The sequence below is a fragment of the Sminthopsis crassicaudata genome, chromosome 1 (assembly GCF_048593235.1).
Source record: "Sminthopsis crassicaudata isolate SCR6 chromosome 1, ASM4859323v1, whole genome shotgun sequence".
Classification (NCBI taxonomy): Eukaryota; Metazoa; Chordata; class Mammalia; order Dasyuromorphia; family Dasyuridae; genus Sminthopsis; species Sminthopsis crassicaudata.
Genome location: NC_133617.1, coordinates 655,727,497 through 655,749,192, shown reverse-complemented (window position 1 = coordinate 655,749,192; position 21,696 = coordinate 655,727,497). Strand labels below are relative to the sequence as shown.

The following is a 21,696-nucleotide window of genomic DNA, read 5'->3' as shown; positions in this document are numbered from 1 at the left end:
GATCTTCTTCCAAAGACTACAGCTATGGATATAAATGCTGGGGCAGGTTCTTGGGGTGGACTACATTCTCCCAGGACCCAACTGCTGGAGGCTTCAGAAAGAACTCTTGGGGCTTTCTTTGACTCAGTGGGGAGAGCTGAAGATGCTTTGCTGATTTTCTTCCAAAGACTACCGGCTCTGGAATTACATACAGGGTCAGGTTCTTGGGGTGGACGACATACTCCTTGGACCCAGCTGCAGGACGCTTCATAGAAACTCTGGGTGCCGTCTTTTGAGTTAGTGAGCAGAGGATGCTTTTCTGATCTCTTCCAAAGATTATGGCCACTGGAAGAACATAATGCCCCAGGTTCTTGGGATGGAAAACATTCTCCCAGGGCCCAACTGCTTTAGGCTTTTGAGAAAACTCTGGAGGATTTCTTGGACTCAGTGGACAGAGTCTAGGATATTTTGCTGGCCCCCTCCCGTGGAGCTCTGACTTATTTAAAGGCACCGCTGGGCTGGCTTCTTGGGGAGGACAACCTTCTCCTTGGGCCCAACAGCAGGAGGCATCAGAGAGAACTCTGTGGGCCATCTTTGACCCAGTGGCCAGAGCCGATGATGCTTTGCTGGTCCTCTGCCGAGGAATTCTGTACTCTGAATTCTTTAAAGGCATAGGCTAGTCCAGGATCTTGGGGTGAATGGCATTCTCCCAGTGCCCAACTGCAGGCGGCTTCAGAGAGAACTCTGGGGGATGTCTTTGACTCAATGGGCAGAGCCAAAAATGTTTGCCAATCTTCTTCCAAAGACTAGTGGCTCTGGAATTACATCCTGGGCCAGGTTCTTGGGCTGGAAGAAATTCTCCCAGGGCCCAACTGCAGGAGGCATCAGGCAGAATTCTTGGGCTGGCTTTCTTTGTTTCAGTGGATAGAGCCGAGGTTAATTTGCTGCCCCCCTCCTGTGGAGCTCTGACTTCTTTAAAGGCAGGGCTGGGCCAGCATCTTGGGGAGGACGCCCTTCTCCTTGGGCCCATCTGCTGGAGGATTCAGAGAACTCTGGGGGCTTTCTTTGACTCAGTGGGCAGAGCCAAAGATGCTTTGCCGATTTTCTTCCAAAGACTACTGGATGTGTTCTTACATGCTGGGCCAGGTTCTTGGGGTGGAGGACATTTTCCTTGGGCCCAACTGGAGAAGGCTTCAGAGAGAACTCTAGGGGTGGTCTTTGACTCAATGGGCAGAGCCGAAAATGTTTGCCAATCTTCTTCCAAAGACTACTGGCTCTGTAATTACATGCAGGGCCAGGTTTTTTGGCTGGACAATATTCTCCCAGAGCCCAACTGCAGGAGGCATCAGGCAAAACTCTGGGGGCTTTCTTTGTCTCAGGGGATAGAGCCGAGGTTACTTTGCTGGCCCCCTCCCATGGAGCTCTGACTTATTTAAAGGCAGGCCTGGGCCAACATCTTGGGGAAGACGCCCTTCTCCTTGGGCCCAACTGCAGGAGGCTTCAGAGAGAAACTTTCAGGCTGTCTTTGAATCAATGTGCAGAGCCAAGAATGCTTTGCTGAACTTTTTTCAAAGACTACTGGCTCTGTAATTGCATTTTGGGCCAGGTTCTTGGGGTGGATGACATAATGCCAGGGCCCAGAGCAGAGGATGCTTTGCTGGTCCTCTTCCGAGGAACTCTTACTTCTTTAAAGGCACAGCCTGGTCCAGGTTCTTGTGGTGGATGACATTCTCCCAATGCCCAACTTCAGGAGGCTTCCAAGGAAGTCTTGGGGCTCTTTTTGACTCAGTAGGCAGAGCCGAGGATGCTTTGCCAATCTTTTTCCAAAGACTAAAACCTTTGGAAGGTAATGTTGGGCCAGGTTCTTGGGGTGGACGACTTTCTCCTTGGACCCAACAGCAGGAGGCATCAGAGAGAACTCTGGGGGCTTTCTTTGACTCAGTGGACAGAACCTAGGACACTTTGCTGGCCCCCTCCCGTGGAACTCTTATTTAAAGGCACGGCTGGGTGGGCTTCTTGGGACCTTCTCTTTGGGCCCAACAGCAGTAGGCACCAGAGAGAACTCTGGGGTCTGGATGCTTTGTCAATCTTTTTCCAAATACTAAAAGCTTTAGAAAGACATATTTAGCCAGGTTTTGGGGGTAGATGACAGCCTTTCAGCACCCAACTGCAGGAGACTTCAGAGAAAACTCAAGGGGCTGTCTTTAACTCAGTGGGCAGAGCCGAGGATGTTTGCCGATCTTTTTCTAAAGACTACAGGCTTTGGAAGGACATGCTGGGCCAGGTTCTTGGGGTGGACAACATTCTCCTTTTGCCCAACTGCAGCAGGCTTGAGAGAAAACTCTGGGTGCTGTCTTTGACTCATTGGGGAGAGCCGAGGATGCTTTGACGATTTCTTCCAAAGACTACCGGCTCTGGAATTACATGCTGGGCCAGGTCCTTGGGGTGGATGACAGTCTCCTTGTGCCCAACTGCACTAGGCTTCAGAGAGAACTCTGGTGCTGTCTTTGAATCATTTGCAGAGCCGAAGATTTTTTCCAAAACCTATGGGATCTGGAATTACATGCTTGGCCAGGTTCTTTGGGGGGGCCACCCTTCTCCTTGGGCCCAACTGCAGGAGGCTTCAGCAGAGAGATCTCTGGGGGCTGGCTCTCTTTCACTCAGATTGCAGAGCCAGGAATGCTTTGCAGGTATTCTTCCAAAGACTACAGTCTCTGGAATTACATGCTGGGCCAGCTTCTTGGGTTGGCCCCCCTTCTCCTTGGGCCCAACTGCAGGAGGTTCCAGAGCTAATTCTAGGGGCTGTCTTTGATTCAGTGGGCAGAGCCTATAATGCTTTGCTGGACCTCTTCCAAGGAGCTCTGACTTCTTTAAAGGCACAGGCTGGGGCAGCATCTTGGGGTAGGTTCCCTTCTTCTTGGATCCAACTGCAGAAGGCTTCAGAGGGAACTCTGGGGGCTTTTTTTGACTCAGTGTGCACAGCCGAAGATGCTTTGCCAATATTCTTCCAAAGACTACAGGCTTTGGAAGGACATGCTAATCCAAGTTCTTGGAGTGGATGACATTTTCCTTGCATCCAACTGCAGGCGGCTTCAGAGAGAACTCTGGGTGCTGTCTTTGATTCAGTGAGGAGAGCCGAGGATGCTGTGACGATTTTCTTCCAAAGACTACTGACTTTGGATGTACATGTTATGCCAGCTTCTTGGGCTGGATGATATTCTCCTTTGGCCCAACTGCAGGAGGCTTCAGAGAGAAATCTGTGGCCTGTATTTAAGTTAGTGAGCAGAGCAGAGTATGCTTTGCCAATCTCTTCCAAAGATTACAGTCACTGGAAGAACATTCACCACCAGGTTCTTGGGTTGGACGACATTCTCCTTGGGCCCAACTGCAGGAGGCTTCAAAGAGAACTCTGGGGGCTGTCTTTGATTCAGAGTGCAGAGCCAGGATTGCTTTGCTGATCTTCTAAAGACTACGGATTGGTATATAAATCCCGGGGCAGGTTGCTGTGTGGACAACATTTTCCCAGGGCCCAAATGCAAAATCATTGAGAATTCAGGGGGCTGTCTTTGCCTCAGTGTGCAGAGCCAAGGATGCTTTGCAGATCTTTTTCCAAAGACTACAAGATTTGGATGTACATGCTGGGCCAGCATCTTGGGGTTGATGACATTCTCCTTGGGCCCAACTGTAGGAGGCTTTAGAGAGAACTCTGTGGGATGTCTTTGAGTCAGTGGGCAGAGCCAGAGATGCTTTGCCAATCTTCTTCCAAAGCCTATGGCTTTAGATATACATGCTGGGCCAGATTGTTGTGTGGACAACATTTTTCAGGACTCAACTGCAAGAGGCTTTAGAGAGAACTCTGTGGGATGTCTTTGAGTCAGTGGGCAGAGCCCAAGATGATTTGCTGGCCCTCTTCCGAGGAGCTCTGACTTCTTTAAAGGCATGGGCTGGCCAGCATCTTGGGGTGGCCGCCCTTCTCCTTGGGCCCAACTACAGGAAGCTTCAGAGAGAACTCTGGGTTTGTCTTTGACTCAGTGGGCAGAGCTGAGGATGCTTTGCTGGTCCTCTTCCAAAGACTACTGGATGTGTTATTGCATGCTGGGCCAGCTTCTTGGGCTGGACAATATTCTCCTTTGGCCCAACTTCAGGAGGCATCAAAGAGAACTCTGGGGTGTGTCTTTGACTCAGTTGGCAGAGCAGAGGATACTTTGCCGATCTTCTTTAAAAGGCTATGGGCTCTGGAATTAAATGCCGGGCCAGGTTCTTGGGGTGGACGACATACTCCTTGGACCCAACTGCAGAAGGCTTAAGAGAGAACTCTGGGGGCTGTCTTTGACTCATTGAGCAGAGCCAAAGATGTTTCCTGATCTTTTTCCAAAAATTATGGGATCTGGAATTACATGTTGGGCCAGGTTCTTGGGGTGGCCACTCTTCTCCTTGGGACCAACTGCTGGAGGCTTCAAAGAGAACTCTGGGTTCTGTCTTTGACTCAGTGGTCAGAGCCGATGATAATTTGCTGGTCCTCTTTCTAGGAGATCTGACTTTTGTAAAGGCCCGGGCTGTGCCGGCTTCTCAGGGTGGACGCCCTTCTCATTGGGCCCAATTGCAAGAGGTTCCAGAGCGAATTGTGGGAGCTGTCTTTGATTCAGTGAGCAGAGCAAAGGATGCTTTGCTGGTTCTCTTCCGAGGAGCTCTGACTTCTTTAAAGTCCTGGGCTGTGTTGCCCACTTGGGGTGGACGCCCTTCTCCTTGGGCCCAACTGCAGGTAACTTCAGTGGGAACTCTGGGGACTGTCTTTGACTCAGTGAGCAGAGCAGAGGGTGTTTTGCTGATCTTCTTCCAATGACTATGGTCTCTGGAAACACATGCTGGGCCGGCTTCTTGGGGTGGACAACATTCTCCTTGGCCCAACTGTGGGAGGCTTCAGAGAGAACTCTGAAGGCTGTGTTTCACTCAGTGGGCAGAGCCGAGGATGCTTTGCAGACCTTCCTCCAAAAACTATGGCCTTTGGAAATACTTGCTATGCCAGCTTCTTGGGGGGGACAAGATTCTCCCTGGGCCCATCCTTGGGAGACTTCAGAGAGAACTCTGAAGGATTTTTTTGGCCCAGTGGGCAGAGCCGAGGATACTTTGTCGCTTTTCTTCCAAAGACTATGGGCTCTGCAAGTACATCCTGGGCCAACATCTTGGGGTGGACAACATTCTCCCTGGGCCCATCCTCAGGAGACTTCAGAGAACACTCTGAAGGATGTGTTTGGCTCAGTGGGCAGAGCTGAAGATGCTTTGCCGATCTTCCAAAGACTACGGGCGTAGTACATGCTGTACCAGCTTCTTGTGATGGACGACATTTTCCCTTGGCCCAACTGTGGGAGGCTTCAGAAAGAACTCTGAAGGCTGTGTTTGACTCAGTGGGCACAGCCAGGGCTACTTCGATGGTGGGCCCTCGAGGAACAATGGCTTCTTTAAAGGCACAGGCTGACCTGGCTTCTTGAGGATAAGGGTATTTTCCCCGCGCCCAGCTGAAGGAGAGTTTGGAGAGAACTCTGGGGATTGTTGTGGACTCAGTGGACGGAGCCCATGATACTTTCTTGGTCTTCTTCCAAAGAAGTGCACTGACTCCCTTGATAATAAGAGGCTGGGCTGTCTTCTTGTGGTAGACGACCTTCTCCTTCTGCCCAATTGAAGGAAGTTGTTCTGGGGGATGAATTGGACTCAGTGGGTAAAATCAGGTATATTTTCTCTTGAGGAGCACTAACTTCACTGATGGAATAGTCTGGGCTGGCTTTTTGGGGATGAGGCCCATCTCCCTGTGCTCAATCAGAGGATTTAGAGAGTGCTCCAGGAGAGTTCTTGGACTCAGATAGAAGCTCCAGGGATTCTTTGCCTGTTCTATTCCAAGGAGCACTGTTCACTTTAATTTGTTCCTTTTCTAGCAATGTTACTTGTAAGCCCAATTTGTTGGCCCTCTCTTTCTCTATTTTATGCAAGTAGACCTGTAGAGATATAAAACTTCCCCTTATTACTGCTTTGGCTGTATCCCACACATTTTGGTATGATGTCTCATTATTGTCATTTTCTTGGGAAGTTAATTATGTCTATGATTTGCTGTTTTATCCAATAATTCTTTAGTATAAGATTATTTAGTTTCCAATTATTTTTTGGTCTATTTTCTCCTGGCTTTTAATTAAATGTAATTTTGATTGCATTATGGTCTGAAAAGGACGCATTTACTATTTCTGCCTTACTGCATTTGATTTTGAGGTTTTTATGCCCTAGTATATGATCAATTTTTGTATAGATTCCATGAACTGCTGAGAAGAAAGTATATTCCTTTCTGTCTCCATTTAGCTTTCGCCAAAGATCTATCATATCAAACTTTTCTAGTATTCTATTTACCTCTTTGATTTCTTTCTTATTATGTGGTTTGATTTATCTAATTCTGAGAGTGCAAGGTTGATATCTCCCACTATTATAGTTTTGCTATCTATTTCCTCTTGCAGCTCTCTTAATTTCTCTTTTAAGAATTTAGATGCTGCACCACTTGGTGCATATATGTTTAATATTGATACTGCTTCATTATTGATGCTGCCCTTTAGCAGGATATAATGCCCTTCCTTATCTCTGTTAATTAGATCAATTTTTGTTTTTGCTTGATCTGAGATGAGGATGGCTACTCCTGCTTTTTTGGTTTTGCCTGAAGCATAATAGATTCTGCTCTACCCTTTTACTTTTAGTTTGAATGTCTCATCCTGTTTCAGGTGTGTTTCCTGTAAACAACATATAGTAGGATTCTGACTTTTAATCCAGTCTGCTAACTGCTTCCTCTTTATGAGGCAGTTTGCCCCATTCACATTTATGGTTAGAATGACTAATTCTATATTGCTTGCCATCCTATTAACCCCTGCTTATGCTTTTCCCCTTTCCTTCCCTCTTACCCCCCTACCCAGTATTAAACTGGTGAACACCACTTGCTTTTCACAGCCCTCCCCTTTTTAGGATCCCTCCCCCACCTTAAAGTTCCTCCCCTTATTTTACCCCTTTTTATCGAAATTTCTGTATTCCCTTCCCCTTAGCTTACTCCTTCCCTCTCACTTTTCAATGAAGTGGAAGAAGTTTCACCATAAATCGAATATGTCTATTGATACACACTATGTTCATCTCCCTCCTTTCTTTCTCTCAGATATAATAGGTTACCTTTGCCTCTTCTTGAGATGTAGTACCACCATTTCACACTTTTTTATGATATAATTTCCTTTCCACCTCTAGTTTCTAGGACAAATTATACATATTTTTTTGGCAGAAGTATAGTTCTCAAGATTTCTTTTTACCTTTTTAGAAATCTCCTGAGTTCTGTATTTGAAGATCAAACCTTTTAATGTAGGTCTGGTTTTTTCATCAAAAATAGATGGAATTCATTTATTTCGTTAAATGTCCATCTTCTTCCCTGGAAAACTATGCTTATTCTTGCTGGGTAAGTTATTCTTGGCTGCATACCAAGTTCCTTAGCCTTTCGGAATATTGTGTTCCATGCCCTGCGTTCTTTTAATGTGGACGCTGCTAGATCCTGGGTTATCCTTATTGTGGCTCCTCCATATCTGAATTGCTTTTTTCTAGCAACTTCCAATATCCTTTGTCTGATGGTCCTTGAACTTGGCCACTACATTTCTTACCGTTTTGATTTTAGGGTCCCTTTCAGTAGGTGATTGATGAATTTTTTCAATGTCTATTTTACCCTCTGCTTCCAGAATGTCTGGGCAGTTCTCTTTGATAATTTCCTCGAAAATAGTGTCCAAGCTCTTTTTTTCTCACATTTTTCAGGGAGTCCGATTATTCTCAAATTGTCTCTCCTGGATCTGTTTTCCAGGTCTGTTGTCTTTCTAATAAGGTACTTGACATTCTTTTCAATTGTTTCATTTCTCTGGTTTTGCTTGACTACCTCTTGGTTTCTCCTTGAGTCATTCATTTCCACTTGTTCCAGTCTAATTTTCAATGATGTATTTTCTTCACTCACTTTTTTTATATCTCTTTGTAATTGTCCAGTGGAGTTTTTAATCTTCTATGGAATTTTTTTACATTTTATCCATTTTATTTTTAGAGAGCTGTTTTCTTTTTCCAGCTCACTAATCCTGTTTTCCTTGGAGTTGTTTTCTTTTTCCAGCTCACTAATCCTGTTTTCCTTGGAGTTGTTTACCTTTTCCAGCTCACTAATCTTGTTTTCCTTGGAGTTGTTTACCTTTTCCTGCTCACTAATCCTGTTTTCCTTGGAGTTGTTTACCTTTTCCAGCTCACTAATCTTGTTTCTCAATGATTTGATTTCTTTATCCACTCTGTCTTTGAATGCATGGGATGACTTCTCCAGGCTCTCTTGCCAAGCTTCCCTTTCCTTTTTCCATTTCTCTTCCAGCTCTCTTGTGAGAGCCTTTTTGATTTCCTCTATGAGGTTCTTTTGTATTGAGGAGCAGCTCATATCCCTCTTAGGGGATTCATCTGGGGACAGTCTGTTTTTAGTCTCCTCAGTGTTTGAAGTCTGCTCTCTCTCCATACAAAAGCTGTCAATGGTTAGAGCCCTTTTGAATTTTTTGTTCATTTTGTCAGAGTAGGAATCGAAGAAAACAAACTGACAAGAGAAACAATTGGTCTGTTTTGTGGGGGATGGGGGTGGATGGTATTAATGGGCTTCCTCTACAGACTGGGGGTAGGGCAGCAGAGAGCCACTAACAAAACAGTGATGACTGTACTGAGTCTGTGCTCTGAGGCTCTGAGAATGCACTGAGCCACTCCAGGTGGGGGTTGGGGGTGGCCGGGCTCTGAGAGATGCTGGCTTTCTGGGGTTTTAATCTTCACCTCCAGTGTTTACACCCTCTCCACCGCTCCTGGCTTGCTGCCAAGATGGAGCATCCACACTGGGGAAAAAGTCTTTTCACAGAAACGGCAGAGATCACACCCCTCCCCCTCCGGTCTGAGCTGTGTGAGCTTCATGTCTAGCTCTGGTTGCCTGCCCTCAGTCTGAGCCCAGTGTGATTGACCCTCCCCCGAGCAAACACAGACCTTTTCTGGCAACTTTCAAGGATGTCTTCTCTTGGTGATTATTTGTGGATTTCTTTCTGGGTCAAGCATTAAGTCTGAGGCTTGTCATGAAGTAAGTTCTGGGAGAAAACGAGGAGCTCAAGCAGCTGTCTGCCTCCACACCGCCATCTTGGCTGGAATTCCCCCACTGTTCACTTTAATGGCCCACACTGAGTTAACTTCTTGTGGTCGAGGATCATCTCCTGAGGAGAGTTCCTGCCCAGTCCCAAGGATGTATTATTACATTCTGTAGCCAGCATCAAATAGACTTTTGATTTCCTCTTCAGAAGAGCACCTGCTGCTTGGCTAGGACAGGCCCGGGTGGCTTTTGGAAGCCTCTTGGAAAAAACAGGAGGGAATGGTTCCACAAAGGAACTGCAGAGTGTATAGGAGGAAAGGTGAAAGCCAAATTCAACGAGGTTGTGGCCACAAAGTCCTTTACCTCCATTTTTGGTCTGGCAGGAAAACTGTAGTCCTGGCCCTCTAGGTCCGGCTCATGCATTTTTTTTGATGAGGGTGCAGTTTGGTGAGGGGGACCTCGCAATAGCAGCGATTTTGTCTTCTTGAATAGGCTCTTTTGCTTCTCCTGGCCCAAGTCTGTGAATGAAGAAAGGACCATATGAGCAAAGGGGAAGGAATCAGGAAAGATTGTGAGTGGGAAAGATTGCAGCAGCACAGGGATTATGATCTCCCAAGAGTGATACCTGGTCTTTGGAGGGCAATTGGACCCTTAGCAACATGCTCTTCCTCATGGCATACTTGGAGGAAGCCCAAGAGACAATTTCTTTACATCCAATTTTTGTAGTAACCCCATTACTTGAACAGAGTTGTTTATGTGGAGTTACCTCCTTAGACTGGAAATTCCTCCAGGCCAGGATCCACTTTGAGCCTTTCTTTATATACACCCAGTGCTTACTATGGAGCTTAGTGCACAGTAGATAATGAATGTTTATTAACTGTGGCCTCCACTTATTCTTCCCTCTTGTCTTTTAAATTCTCTCTGCACTGTTTCTCACATTCTCATTCAGTCTAGTTTTACTAATTTAAATGTAAAATAACTCTTATAACTCCCAAAGTTCAAAAATGAATGCATTTTTTTCTTTTTATGAAATTTATTTAATATTTTGCCCAATTTCCATTCAAAATATATATATATATATATATATATATATATATATATATATATATATATATATATATATATATATATATATATTTGCTTTCGAGGTTCTTTCCTTGATTCCCACCCACAATTAAGAAACTACATTTAAAATTTTGCAAAACATTTCCATAAAAGTTGAGGAAAAAACATAGATCTCCCATCTTAATGAAAAATAAAAAGCCTTAAGAAAAATTAAATGAAAAATAAAGAGGGAAATAAAGAATGCTTCAATCTGTATTCAGATATAATCATTCCTTTTCTATGAATGGATAATATTTTTTAACTATAAGTCCTTCAGAGTAGTTATGTATGATTGTGTTAATGAGAATAACAAAATCATTTTATACTGATCACTGAATAATTTTGCTATCATTTCATATAAGGCATATTTCACTGTGTTCATGGAGGACTTTGCAGGGTATTTTCCCCCTATGAACATTCTGTTCATCATTTTCCAGTGAACAATGATATTCCATCAGAAACTTGTTTCAAAAATTGTTTTTAGATTTACTATAGCTAATTGTATTCCCCTTCCCATTTATTCTCTTGTTTCACTCTGTTATCTCCTCAAAAGAGTTTTGCTACTGATCACTGACTCCTCCAAAATGGCCTGTTCTTTTACCACCCCTCACTTCCCATATTGCATTAACCTCCTATTTTCCTGCAGGCTAAGATAAGAGTTCCATATCCCTATTCAGTATGTATGGTGTTTCCTATCTGGAGCAATACTGATGAGAATAGGGTTAACTCAACCAACCTCTTATCCCCCTCCTCTTCCCCTCCACTGGAAAAGCTTTTTCTTGACTCTTTTTCATATGGAAGTTAATTTGCACTATTCCCCCTCTTCCTTTCCCTTTTCCTAAAATATTCCCATCTCACTCCTTTTTAAAGAAAAGGTATTATCCCCTCCTCTTCACCTCACCCCTCTTATTGTCTGGATATATTTACTCCTTCTAATTGCCAGAATTGTGGCAGTCCTAACGAGTTACAAATATCATCCCCTTATGAAGCAATGGAAACAGATAAAACTTAAAACACTACCAAGTATGCTGATCCTGCTGCAGTCTCCATCTTGAACTTCCCCAACTCACATGTAATATCTGTTGGACATTTTGACTTGCATGCCCAATTGCACCAGAACCTCAACATGTCCAAAACAGGATCTGTTCTTTGTCCTACACCCTCTTCCCTCTTCTGAAATTGCCTTTTCTATCACCCAGGTGTCATCCACTACTTTTCCCTTTGCTTAGCCCACATATCATCCATTGACTGAGGGATCTTTTCATTCCTTATTCAACAACATTTTCCCTAAGATGTTTTCTTTTCTTCACTCCCATAACCAACAAACTGGTCATCCTGTTCACCTGTCTCCTAAGCTCTTCTGATAGCCTCATTGTTCTATTCTGACTTTATTTTTCTATATTCTCTTTCAGGCATATTCTACTTCATGTACTTTTTGTCCTCCCTCTTTCAAATAATTTTTGGGGTATCTTCCTCATTTAATACAGGGACTGATAGAAGAAGAAGTGTTACTATATGTTTGTTAATTGATTCTCACCTTGGGGAAGTGCTCCTTTTTTTTTTTTCACCATCTTGAAGTGCAAAGATTTCCTGAGGGGAAAAAAATAACAAATAAATACTCAGCTTTGCTTCCAATAACTACCCCACCTTCCCAGCTAAAGGAGCAGCAAGCAGTCCAAGAAGGCTCTAATAGCTCATTGGGCACAGCCCAGCTATTGCCTTTCATTGTCCTCTTATGTTTTAACAGTAGAGCCAGACTCAAAACAATTGAAAAAAATGATCCATTCCTATGGTTCCTTCCTTGTTTCTTCCTTTCTCCATCCCTTCTTTTTGGTCTCCTAATCATTAATAAATCCAAAGGCAGCAAGTCAGAAAGTCCACTGTATGAGGATACAAGTAAAAGTTGAAACCTTGTAGACAAAGTGTCTGTGTAAAGAAGAATCTTTAAAGTTCATCTGTTTGCTGTGGTGGGTGAGTACCTTCTATCAGACTGCTCAAAGCACAAAATTTCTGAGAATAACTACAATATTCTTTGATTTCACAACATCCTATATGCCTGTCAGGCTTACAGTCCATTGGCTCTTATCCCTGTTTCTTCTTTCCCTGAAGAGTTCTCTCCTATTTCAGTTCTCAAATCCACAAGCCCTAAGGGCTACAATGTGGATCAGATAGGACAGAAATAGAGGCTTGAAAGTCCTAACCTACACTTGTACCCTGCTTAAACCTTTCTTAACATGTTCAGTGCCTTGAAGCACACCAGGTAATTAAGAAGTAATGAAAGATTGTCTACCCAAGTACAGGGAGAAAGGGACTTTCCATACTTACATTGGCTATCTACAAGTACAATGAACAAGCAGGTCCACCCTCTCTAATAAACAAAATGGGATAGATATACATTTTGAGATTACAAACAGTTTGTTTTGTGACTTTAAAATATGGTTTGGAGAAAGGTGGAAGAGGCTTCAGTAGCTTGTCAGAAAAAGTTTAAGAACTTTGATACTGCTCTGTCCCACCTCCTCTGTGGCTAATGGAATCCACAAGTGTTTGAGGGTTAAGCATGATCCCCCAAAGGATGCAATTGTTTGAAGGGTCTAAGCAATGAGGACTTGGAGCCAGTCTTGGGGTCACATCAGGGACAGTGTCTTTTTTACTGGACAGCTTTTCCCAGTTTACCATCTCATTTGATCCTTAGATCAACCCTGTGAGGAAATGGAAGCAAAAAGGGGAATGATTTGCCTCAGGGACTCCCAACTCTGTCTGAGACTGAATTTGAAACTCAAGTCATCCTGACTCCCAGGTCCATGTCTCTCTTCTACTCAAGAACAGAGGAGCCTCTTCAGGACAACAACAAAATGCCATTTTCTTTGTAGGTGAGTCTCAGATAATTTGAGTTTTCTCCTAGGAGGCTACAGAAGAGGCTTCTCTCTTATTATCTCAGTTGTACTGAGGACATTGAGGACAGAGGAACAAGCATCTTGTCCATTTCCTATTGCTGACACAAGGAAGGTCTCACACACTGATCTCTAGAACAGTATCTTCCCACAAAATTACACACTCCCCCCAAAATACAAACTTCCTCATTCCTCTTCCTACACATATTCAGCTTTCCCCATCCCCAGAATAGGCCATAGAGCCTCTTACCTGTAAGAGCTCCTTGGAGATGAGAAAAACATCCTTAGCTGGTAAAATATCAGATTGTGGAATGAACACACACAAAACACAAACACAAAACACAAACACAAACACAAAACACAAACACAAACACAAAACACAAACACAAACACGAACACACACACTCCTACCTTGCCCTCTCTAAGGCTCTCTGTGTTTGTCTATGTCTCACCCTCACTCCCTCCCTTACTATCTCTTTTTTTTTCTATCTCTATCTTCTCTCTATAGATCTATTTCTATCTTCTCTACATCTATCTCTATCTTCTCTATATCTATTACTATCACTATCACTATATCTATCACTTCTCTATGTCTGTCTTCTTCTCTATATCTATATCTCTATCTTCTCTAAATCTACCTCTATCTTTTTCTATCACTATCACTATCACTATCTATCACTATCACTATCACTATCACTATCACTATCACTATCACTATCTAAATTTTCTATCACTAAAAGAAAAAAAAAAGAAAAAAATATCACTATATTTTCTATAGCTATCAATATTTTCCCTATATCTATCTCTAACTTTCTATAGCTATCTCTATCTTCTATGTACCTATCTCTGTCTTCTCTATATGTCTCTATATCTATCTCTAACTTTCTATAGCTATCTCTATCTTCTATGTATCTATCTCTATCTTCTCTTTATCTATCTCTATATCTATCTCTATCTTCTATGTATCTATCTCTATCTTCTCTATATCTATCTCTATATCTATCTCTAACTTTCTATAGCTATCTCTATCTTCTCTATGTTCTCTATATAATTTCTCTATATATCTACTACCCCTCTCCCTTCCCCCCTCCCTCTTTATCTAATCTTCTCCTAAAATCCCCTCCCCTCAAATTCTCCTCTCCTCTCCTCTCCTCTCCTCTCCTCTCCTCTCCTCTCCTCTCCTCTCCTTTAGTCTTCTCTCCTCTCCTCCCACCTCTGTCGCTTTCTCTCCCTGTCTCTGGCTCTGGCGCTCTTGCTCTCTCTCACTGTCTCTCCCGCACAGAGCACGGTTGCTGAGACTCCTGGCCTTTTATCCCAGTCACAGATTGTGAGGTAGTGATGACATCAAATGGAACATTTTTTCTGTTATATCCGTTAAACAAATCTGTTGCCCACAGCATGCTTGGTTACATTGTTTACTGAACCAAAGCCACTTTGCCTGAATTGGGTTTCCCACAGATTCTCATTAAATCATTTTGTCATCTTCCACCTAGAGCAGTGGTCCTCAAACTTTTTAAATAGGGGGCCACTTCACTGTCCCTCAGACTGTTGGAGGGTGGGACTATAGTAAAAACAAAACCTCCCACTCTGTCTCCCCCCCTCAGCCCATTTGCCATAAACCAGAGGGCCACATAAAGGTCCTCAGCCAGCAGCATCTGGCCCATGGGGCGTAGTTTGAGGACCCCTGACCTAGAGTGTATCTTTAACAAAGATTTAAAATATTTCTGAACACGAAACATTTAAAATTTTTGTCTCTATCTGACTGTCCATTAATAAAGAAAAAATATATTTGCATATTTTTCATGCATGGGTAAAGGGAATTAGATATTCTTCTTTGTAAACCTTTTTGTAAAAAAAAAAAAAAAAAAAAAAAAAGCTTTCATGTCTTTTTTTCTGGTTCAAGTCCAAGATAGATAATTTGTCTTTTATTACTGATAAGGCAACAAAATTGATATCTTCCTCCTTTTCCTAATCTCTATCTTTCCTAAGACTTGATCTACATTCACATCTTTTGGGCAAACTTCTATTTATTTTTATTGATTTTTTTTTATTTTTTAAAAATATGCAAGGAAAAGTTTTTCAACATGGGCTCTTGAAAAAACATGTCCACTGGAAGTTGAATGGATGTCCATCAATCGGAGAATGGTTGGATAAATTGTGGTATATGAAGGTTATGGAATATTATTGCTCTGTAAGAAATGACCAGCAGGAGGAATACAGAGAGGCCTGGAGAGACTTACATCAACTGATGCTGAGTGAAATGAGCAGAACCGGAAGATCACTATACACTTCAACAACAATACTGTATGAGGATGTATTGTGATGGAAGTGGAAATCTTCAACATAAAGAAGATCCAACTCACTTCCAGTTGATCAATGATGGACAGAAATAACTATACCCAGAGAAGGAACACTGGGAAGCGAATGTAAATTGTTAGCATTACTGTCTATCTACCCAGGTTACTTATACCTTCGGAAGCTAATAATTAATGTGCAACAAGAAAAAGGTATTTACACACATATATTGTATCTAGGTTATATTGTAACACATGTAAAATGTATGGGATTACCTGCCAATCGGGAGGAGGGAGTGGAGGGAGGGAGGGGATAATTTGGAAAAATGAATAAAAAAAAAAACAAAACATGTCCAATTATCCCCAACTTCCCCCTCCTCCCTTACCTGCATGGTGTGCAATCCAATATATGCTAAACCTGATTAAACACATGTTCATTCCAATATAGACACTCACATTTATACAATGATCTTAATTTAGAAGACAAATGAAATAAAAAAATATTAAAAATGTGATAGAAAATAAAATACAAGCAAATCATAACCCAAAGTGTTAAAATCCTAAGTTGTGATCCACACTTAGTTCCCACAGTCCTCTCTCTGGGTGCAGATGACTCTCATCACAGATGATGAGAGTCATCTTCAGGCTCAGGCCTGAATCACCTCATTGTTGAAAAAAGCCACCCATGTCCATCATAATTGATCATCGTACAATCTTGTTGTTGCCGTGTCCAATCATCTCCTGTTTCTGCTCATTTCACTTAGCACCAGTTCATGTAAGTCTCTCCAGGCCTCTCTGACATCACCCTGCTGACTCTCAAACTTCCTTTTAACTGTCACACCCTAGGTAGAAAGTCTAGTCTGTCTCTCTTGAAATCATCTTGTGAATCCAACTCAGTCAGTTTGTCAAGGCACTCATAGATTTGTTGTGAAAGGGTTAATTTCAGCCTCTATAATTCCCCTAGCAGTGTGCTACAAATCAACTTGAAAATATGATGGAAAAGGACTTGATCAAGGGGAAAATTTTCTCTACCAATACCCAAAATTCCTGTACCCTGTATATATATTCATTTGACACTGAAGCACCTCGTGTCTTGTTATAAGTCTTCCCTTGCTATCCTTAATGTTTGATAATAAAAATGTCCTGGTGTTCCATTAATATCACCTGTTCCTTGTGAGCCTAAGATTCTTTATCTGTAGAATGGGAATGGATAACAACACTTGTATTTATGAAGAGTTCTGAGAAAAGCATTCTGTAAACTTTAAAGTTTTATGAAATGTAAATGATTGTTATTTTCTTTTATTAATATGTTTACTTAAAGCACATCATTAGAGTTATTCAGGTTGATGTCTAAGAATCAGAAGACCTGACTTGAGATCTTAATTCAGATTCTAACTAAGAAAGCCTGAGTAAAGATCCAAAAAGCAACACAATTTCTACAACATAGTCTGCTTAGCTGTAAACTGTGGGTAATAAAGAGGATCCTATGCAAGACTGGTGGGAAGAGATAATCAGAGGGTAGATGTATAAATCCTTTGAAATCAAATGTGAAGTGTGTTTATGATCTTCATTTCAAGGTATAGATTCTCACCAGGGTTTCAAAAACAAATACAATCCATCAAGTATCTTAAACATATGCAAAGCATCCTTGCTACTGTACAAAATCTTGGAAATTTAGAGTAGGAAGGGACCTCATTACATTGGCCCATGCAGGCAAGGGCTCTCACCTTTTGAGAATCATCTCCATTGCACTTCAATAACTTGTCTATGACCTTGACAAGCAAGGGAATCAGATAAGGGTGATGAGTAAATTCAAGGCCAGTGGACAAAAAAGTCTTTTCTTTAAAAAGAAAACACATCTATATTGTGAAGTAGATCAAAAAAGGAATAATGCTATTTTGATTAGACAGCATGGTTTGACTATCGATAAAGAAAAATCCAATCATTTTGATTTCTAATTCCTTTCATTATGGAAAATTATCTTTTAACTAGAAGGGAAAGTATAAAACAACTAAGTTAATACCCAACATATGAAAGGAGACAGAAAATATATAATACATTTAATGTGCACAAATCACTAGGTACATATGAACTACTTTCAAAGGTCCTGAAAGAAATGGTGGATATTATTTCTGAATTATTGTTAATTATTCCTGAGAAATAAAGAATATTAGAGGGTATAAGAAGGGCAAATATTGGTTTTCAGTTTGTCTTTTAAAGGAAAGTAATGAAGTTTTCGCACTAGAGATCAATAATATTGATGTGAAATTATTGAAAAATGCTAGAATGAATTATTAAGTAAATTGCAATAGTCACCTAGAAAAGGCACCAGTTATCAAATAAATGTAATATTCTCATAAAGGGTTACTCAGATGGATCCGAGATGGCAGAGCAAAAGGGACTCACCTAAGCTCTCCCTCAAAACACTCCAAATATATTGAAATAATGACTCTAAGCAAATTCTAGAGTGTAACACCCACAAAAAGACAGAATTTAACAATTTTTCAACTTAAGACAACTTAGAAAGTCAACAGGTAAGGTCTGTTGCACTAAGGTAAGAATTGACTGTAGTTCAGTGCAAGTCAAAGTATCCCAGACCAGGGTCACAGAAAACAAGGAGCAGTGCTAGGGATAACAGAATCAGTGACAGCACTAGTGGTTTAATTAACCTCTCATTCCAAAGATGCCACAAATAACTTAGAATGTCAACAGGAAAATTCTATCAAACCTGGGTGAGAGAGGAGCATAGTCTAGAGCAGGAACCAGAGCACATTGCAGCCCTAGAAAATCAGAAGCACATCCAGGAGCACTTATCAGCAGCAATAGCTGCTTCCAGGGATTTCAGCCCACTGACACTAAATTGGTTGATCAACTGCTGAGGAGGAGATTGAAGGGGACTCTTTGGTAACACTGAGATAGGATCTGAGTCACAGTCCTGAGTGTCAATGTGAGAGTGAAGACAAACCCTTGGACACCAGAACTTGCAGCCAAAGTAGAGGGAGGAGGTTTCTCACAGTTTCAAGGCAGAAAATAGTGCTTGTGGTCATGTAAAAACCACAGCAGAGGCCAAGAAAGATAGATAATACCACCTTGGGAGAACTATAAACTTAGCAGGTCCTTAGAAGTACCTCTGCAAATAATTGCACAAAATCCTTGAAGACTGGGAAACTGTACCCTCCATCTTGGAGGCAGAGGCTTTTTTGGCAAAGAGTTAATAATGAAATGATAGGCTGGGAAAATGTTTTTTTTTTAAGGGGGGCGGTAACCAAAATCTATTTATTTATTTAATTAGTTTTATTTATTTTATAATTATAATTTTTTGACTGTATATATGCATGAGTAAATTTTTATAACATTATCCCTTGTATTCATTTTCCAAATTTTCCCCTCCCTCCCTCTACTCCCTCCCCTAGATGACAGGCAATCTCATACATCATACATTTTACATGTGTTACTGTATAACCTACGTACAATATATGTGTGTAAATCCAATTTTCTTGTAGCACGTTAAGTATTGGATTCCGAAGGTATAAGTTACCTGGGTAGATAGACAGTAGTGCTAACAGTTTACATTCAATTCCCAGTTTTCCTTCTCTTGGTGTAGTTGTTTCTGTCCATCATTGATCAACTGGAAGTGAGTTGGATTTTCTTTATGTTGAAGATATCCACTTCCCTCAGAATATATCTTCATACAATATTGTTGTGGAAGTGTATAGTGATCTTCTGGTCCTGTTCACTTCACTCAGCATCAGTTCATGTAAATCTCTCCAAACGTCTCTGTGTTCATCCTGCTGGTCATTTCTTATAGAGCAATAATATCCCATAAACTTCATATACCATAATTTACCCAACCATTCTCCAATTGATGGACATCCATTCATCTTCCAGTTTCTAGCCACTACGAAAAGAGCTGCCACAAACATTTTGGCACACACAAGTCCCTTTCCCCTCATATCCTTTGACCATTTAGCAATTGGAGAATGGTTTGATTTCTTATAAATTAGGGTCAGTTCTCTATATATTTTGGAAATGAGGCTTTTATCAGAACCTTTAATAGTAAAAATATTTTCCCAATTTGTTACTTCCCTTCTAATCTTGTTTGCATTAGTTTTGTTTGTACAGAAACCTTTTAGTTTGATGTAATCAAAATCTTCTATTTTGTGATCAATAATGATCTCTAGTTCTCCTCTGGTCATAAATTCCTTCCTCCTCCACAAGTCTTAGAGGTAGACTATCCTCTGTTACTCTAATCTATTTATGATCTTATTCTTTATGCCTAATCATGGACCCATTTTGATCTTATCTTGGTATATGGTGTTAAGTATGTATCCATATCTAATTTCTGGCATAATAATTTCCAGTTTTCCCAACAGTTTTTTTAAAATAATTAATTTTTATCCCAAATGTAGGTATTTTTGGGTTTGGGAAACACTATATTGCTATAATTGTACCCTTTTTTGTCCTTTGTACCTAATCTGTTCCACTGTTTCTACTGGTCTATTTCTTTTTTTTTTTTTTTTTTTTATTATATATATATATATTTTATAATATTATCCCTTGTATTCATTTTTCCAAATTACCCCCCCTCCCTCTATTCCCTCCCCCCGACGACAGGCAATACCATACATTTTACATGTGTTACAATATAGTCTAGGTACAATACATGTGTGCGAATATCATTTTCTTGTTGCACAATAAACATTAGAATCCGAAGGTACATGCAACCTGGGCAGACAGATATTAGTGCTAACAATTTTCATTCCCCTCCCAGTGTTTCTTCTCTGAGTGCAGCTACCCCTGTCCATCATTGATCAACTGGAAGTGAGTTGGATCTTCTTTATGTTGAAGATTTCCACTTCCATCAGAATACATCCCCATACAGTATTGTTGTTGAAGTGTACAGTGATCTTCTGGTTCTGCTCATTTCACTCAGCATCAGTTGATTTAAGTCTCTCCAGGCCTCTCTATATTCCTCCTGCTGGTCATTTCTTACCGAGCAATAATATTCCATAACCTTCATATACCACAATTTACCCAACCATTCTCCAACTGATGGACATCCATTCATCTTCCAGTTTCTAGCTACAACAAAAAGAGCTGCCACAAACATTTTGGCACATATATGTCTCTTTCCGCTCTTTAGTATTTCTTTGGGATATAATCCCAGTAGTAGCGCTGCTGGGTCAAAGGGTATGCACAGTTTGATAACTTTTTGGGCATAATTCCAGATTGCTCTCCAGAATGGCTGGATTCTTTCACAACTCCACCAGCAATGTATTAGTGTCCCAATTTCCCCACATCCCCTCCAACATTTGTCATTATTTGTTCCTGTCATCTTAGCCAATCTGACAGGTGTGTAGTGGTATCTCAGAGTGGTCTTAATTTGCATTTCTCTGATCAGTAGTGATTTGGAACACTCTTTCATGTGAGTGGATATAGTTTCAATTTCTTCCTCTGAGAATTGTCTGTTCATATCCTTTGACCATTTATCAATTGGAGAATGGTTCGGTTTCTTATAAATTATGGTCAGTTCTCTATATATTTTGGAAATGAGACCTTTGTCAGAACCTTTGTTTTTAAAAATATTTTCCCAATTTGTTACTTCCCTTCTAATCTTGTTTGCATTAGTATTATTTGTACAGAAACTTTTTAGTTTGATGTAATCAAAATCTTCTATTTTGTGATCAATAATGATCTCTAGTTCTCCTCTGGTCATAAATTCCTTCCTCCTCCACAAGTCTGAGAGGTAGATTATCCTCTGTTCCTCTAATCTATTTATTATCTCCCTCTTTATGCCTAAATCATGGACCCATTTTGATCTTATCTTGGTATATGGTGTTAAGTGTGGATCCATATCTAATTTCTGCCATACTAATTTCCAGTTTTCCCAACAGTTTTTTCCGAATAATGAATTTTTATCCCTAATGTTGGAATCTTTGGGTTTGTCAAAGATTAGATTGCAATAGATGTACCCTTTTTTGTCCTTTGTATCTAATCTGTTCCACTGATCTACCGGTCTGTTTCGTAGCCAATACCAAATGGTTTTGGTGACTGCTGCTATATAATATAGCTTTAGATCAGGTACACTTAGACCACCTTCCTCTGAGTTTTTTTTTCATTAGTTCCCTTGCAATTCTTGACCTTTTATTCTTCCATATGAATTTTGTTGTTATTTTTTCTAGGTCATTAAAATAGTTTCTTGGGAGTCTGATTGGTATAGCACTAAATAAATAGATTAGTTTGGGGAGTATTGTCATGTTTATTATATTCGCTCGGCCTATCCAAG

The 21,696-nt window shown here is 41.1% G+C and overlaps 1 long non-coding RNA gene across 1 annotated transcript; it reads right to left on the bottom strand.

The window, feature by feature from the left end:
• Nucleotides 1–7,987: 7,987 nt before the first annotated feature.
• LOC141555622 (uncharacterized) lies at nt 7,988–14,403 on the bottom strand. Its single transcript, XR_012486282.1, has 4 exons — nt 13,367–14,403; nt 11,763–11,815; nt 8,224–9,639; nt 7,988–8,096 (listed from the first exon to the last, which is right to left on the bottom strand). It is a non-coding gene; the product is annotated as an uncharacterized LOC141555622 (long non-coding RNA).
• Between the last annotated feature and the right edge of the window lie 7,293 nt (nt 14,404–21,696).